Raw genomic sequence first — 4,832 nt, 5'->3', positions numbered from 1 at the left:
CCTGGCAAGCTAAACTACGAGTACAATAAAATGTAAAAGTATGACTAAGAGGACTGTGTCAGGAAGGATTCCATCACACCCTCCCTCTTAAAAAAAGATTTGTCCTCAAATCTGGCAATCGCCTTATGAAGAGGCTCCACATAGTCTTCGGAGCATGGCCATCTTGAAGTGACCTTATTCTTTGAAATCGACTTTTCTGCCTCCTGGATCAAACACAAATTCGCAATATGCATCAAATATATCTTCATTTAATATCAATCCAAAGAGGAAATTTTCTATAAACACAAGTAAGGACTCCTAATATTTTGATTTGTCATCTTTGAAAATTTTAGAAGTGCAAATTCAATATTGTCTTGAGTTACTTGTTTTCTTAAAGATAACAATAACTCAAGATTTGAATTGCCATATTTTGAAAAGGTTTGCATAAAATATGGGATGGCAATTGGCTGGAAAGAGAAATCAAAATTGGAGGAGTGAATAATGATTGGAAAAGATTGAAAACCTTCCCTTTTAAGATTGGGTTTTATAGTTGGAGTCAAAGTTGCTATCAGTAGCACTTCCTCCTTTTCTTTCTTTTCCCTTTTCTTGTCTCTCTCCTTCTCTTATCCTCTTCTATTCTCTCTCTTTCTATTCTCTCTCTTTCTCTTCTCTCTTCTTCTTTACTTCTCTCTTCTTCTCTACTTCTCTCTTCTCTTTTTCTCTCCTCTCTTCTCTTCTTAATTCCTCTCTCTTTTCTTCTTCTTCTCTCTTTCTCTTCTCTTCTTCTTTCCTTTCTTCCTCTTCTTTTCTCTCCATCTCTCTTTCTCTTTTCTTGTCCTTGATCTCTTTAAGTCTTACCCCAAATTCTAATTCTCTCCTAAGAAACCCATGATCATTTAGATTCTCAAGAAATACCTTTCCATCTTCAATGCAATCCTTAATTAATTCTAGGTTTCTTTTAATGCTTGAAGGCACAAACTTTCTTCTCATGCAAGCGTTTAAATCATACCAATCTTGAATGGGAGACTTTCTAGCTTTTCTAACATAATGTTGCCTTTCATCCCACCACTCACTTGCATGCTTCTTAAATCTAGAAGTGTAAAGACTAGGAATATGAGATTCACTTTTAGATTTACTTCTTCTAACCATGAATGAATGCATGTCATTAATTTCCCTTTCCCAAGCTAGATATGTTAATGAACCAATATCCTCCCCAAAGAATGGAATATGTTCTCTAGCTTGTTCATACAAATCATCCTCAATTCTATTAAACTCCTGGAATGAGCAAGTATTTCTTCTAGCTTTGTCAAGTTCTCTTTTGATTTCCTTGCAACTAAGAGACTTATTAGAAACAATAAATGACCTATATGAACTAGAAGACCTATATGAAGACATCTTTGTTTTTAAAAGTTTTCTTAATCTAAAGGACTAAAAGCTTCCACTTTAGACAAATCCCGGGTAAGAGAGGTGAACCACTAGGGTTGCTTAAATACCAAGTCTTGCCTTAGCCAGATTTGCCTTAAGCTACTAACTAATTATCCTTTAAACAAAAATTACTTTTAAAATCAAAGGACACAACAATCAAACAAAGACAATTGGTGGACTCTAAGACCCCTAAAACGTATGGACTCTAATGTGACAAAGGTCACCTAAACATGAAACACAAGATCAAAACAATCAAGATAGTCAAATTCTACTCCTATGGTAAGACTTGTAGCTTTGGCTAACAAGACACTCACCTCTCTAGCTATGCTACAATTAAAAAACTAAACAATCAAGAAAGGTTGCCAAGAATGGAAAGAGCACCAAGGACTCTTCCAAACTTGGACTTTATAAGTGGCCTTTTACAAAACAAAACTAAAACTATTGGTGGACTAACACAAGCCCATTACACATCAAATTAAAAAAACAAATACAAGAAAAGAAAAACAAAACCTATGCTAAGCTACGTCTGAACGAAGTATCACGTGCCCCAGATCTTGTTTCCATGCTTCAGGAATTTTGTACTCAACATGTTGATATTGTCCAGTGGTCTATAGCAGCTCCCGTAGTCAAATCTCTTGATTTCTCTTGGCCAGTCCATTCCTACCAAAACACATGCACAAAAATTTGTCACTTAAACCCTTAGCCAAGCATAGTGCACAAAAAGATATAGGGCACTAAGAACTTCCTTGTCTCTTGGTTGCACAAACTTCCAAGCTTCTAATGAGATTCGTAGAACTACTCAATTAAAGTCCTTCACAAACTGAAGTCCAATGAAAACAACTCTGGACAAATAATTCATACCAATTCAATTGACAATCAACAGTGCTTTCACTACGGAAACAACTAATGAACACATAGGAAAGTAACAACAGTCCAATTTAAACACTCCCTTCAACTTATGTGGCTGCTTCTAGTTATTTAAATCCAATCAGTTCAAGTCTGCAGAGAATTTCAATCCAAAAATCAGAAGTCCAATCAATTCAACTAATTGCAAGCCATACAAAAACAGTTTAAGCCAATCAACTCCCCTATTATTCTCTGGCTTTCACATGTTCACTTAATGATCCTGGCAAACTCCAACTATATCAGCCTTGCACACAAAATCTCAACAAAATCCAGTAAGAGTAAATCGAAAGTGAACTGGATTCAGATTGGATGTGTTTCAATGCAGAAAGTAATCATCTAATTAATTCAACCACCAAATCAGAATTGGACAGTAGGTTCTTTAATCATTTCTTAAAACTAATAATGCATTGACAGTTAAAACAAATGGAGGCACAAGTTTAATTACTCCTGTCAAATCAGCTTATGCACAAATATACCACACACAGCAGATAATGATATACACCTAATTTATACTGAATCAGTTAGGTGGCATTCAAGAATAAGCAAGCATTCAACAAGTGAAACACAACTAACGTATCAGACAGGACAAAGTCTAATCAGATCAATGGACAAAATTTGATATGATGCAGTTCAGAATAGTTTAGTTAAACTTAGACAAGGAGTCTAAATAGAATGGAAATTTGAACAAATAAATCTAAGCTCTTTAAGCTCCCAATCATCACATTGAAGTTCTGTAATGCACTCTCATAGTCCAATCTATTCAATCATCATCATATTCAAAACCCAACTTGTTGCAACTATTTAATAGAATTCCCAAACAAGTCAGTTCAGAGTATAATTCAGTAGTCAACTAAATTGGAATGATTGCAGTAGCAACTTGCTTTGCCAAACAGATTAATTGATGCTACACAAGTAAACAATTAGGACACAGTTCAGGTTAAAACTTATAGCAGCACTTAAAATCAAAACACACTCTCAACAAGAATTTTTGGCCCTTAGATGCAGCCACACAAAACTCACAACACTCTAGGCTTCTCTTTAAAACTTTTAAAGCTCACAATGAAAGGTTGGGAAGGGAAATTCTCCCTTGGCAATACAAGCTAGATAGTCTTTTAGACCACTACCACCTAGGATGCTACCAAGCACACAACCTTTCTCCAAATTTTCCAGAAATCCAGAGTGAAAGTGCTTCTCAAACCAGATTAGCTAGGCTAAGCAAAGATCACTGTGATAGGCAGAACAAAACAGGACACACACAAATGGATACTGACAGCAGAGAAGAAAAGACAACTCTAGACAAACTCTAGATCAGATTATGAAAGCAAAGAAAAGCTTCAATTGAAGAACAGCAGAACAGAATGCACTTGTGATGGACAAAACCACGAAAGTCAATCAAGACATGCAAGAAAAAGCAACATAGAAAGGCTGGTACACAAACAAAATCCTACCAATAGCTCTAGAGTAGATGAACAAAGCAAGAAAACGTTCACAAGTCAAAAAGAAGTTCAAATTAAATGTGCAATTCAGAAAGGACAAACTGTTTGGCAAAGTGTCTCAGTGAAAATGTATTTTGGTGCAGAAAATAACGTGGCAATTGGCAGATTATGGAAGTATGTTGCACTGGTTCATTCAGCCTTTTAATTTCATTTCAATTCTTTTGAATGTTTTTTATTCTTTTATATGAACTCAGGCTTTTGTTACAACTTACAAACACAGTTCAATGCACCAAAGTTAATTTATAAAGACATTCTAAATCTTGCTGCAGCAATTTAATTCAAACCAGAAAAGTGCTAACATGAATGAGTTGCCTAATGAAAATGCACAGAACCATACATAGTCATAACATCTTTGCACCAACAGATTTGGTTGATGAATATAAACTTGTTAGACTAATTTTCTTTTACAGATGCAAGATATATCACAATTTAGCATGTATAATTCATGTGCACTTCAAACAAACAACTCTAGTATCCAAATTTTGAAATAGCACTTTAATCAGACTTAGAAGAAGGAATTAAACTTCAAAACAGTGATTGAAATTGGCTTAAAACAGCAGAAGATACATCAAACAATTGGTAAGGATCTAAAGGTTCCAACCAGATTTTTTTAAAAAAACAAAATGACTCAACAAAGAAAGTGTAGATCGATCTACTGCAATTTTAAGTGCGATTTGAACTTTCCAGTAATATTACCAAGTCAACTTTAGAAGCAATTTCATGCTTATATGGTATTCATTTTGGACTAGTTCAGCACAAGCATTTTGACACATTCAACAATAGCATTTCAAGCCAAAAATCAGTCAACAAAACAGTAACTTCAAAGAGTCATTCAGCATCAAAGCAGGTGAACTAACTTTCATATCTGATTGCACAGGTTGCCATCGAGCTCATTCACTTGAATTTCACCGCTCTTAAATGATGGACAACATTGATAAGTGTGAAAAACAAATATTTTACACTTATAAATTACCTTAATCATGTAATTATTCATGTTTTTACTCAGTGAAAAGTTGTAATTTGTAG

This window comes from Vigna radiata, chromosome 9 (genome assembly GCF_000741045.1).
Source record: "Vigna radiata var. radiata cultivar VC1973A chromosome 9, Vradiata_ver6, whole genome shotgun sequence".
NCBI classification, from domain to species: domain Eukaryota; kingdom Viridiplantae; phylum Streptophyta; class Magnoliopsida; order Fabales; family Fabaceae; genus Vigna; species Vigna radiata.
The sequence above is the reverse complement of the archived record's forward strand: the minus strand, read 5'-3'. Positions refer to the sequence as shown.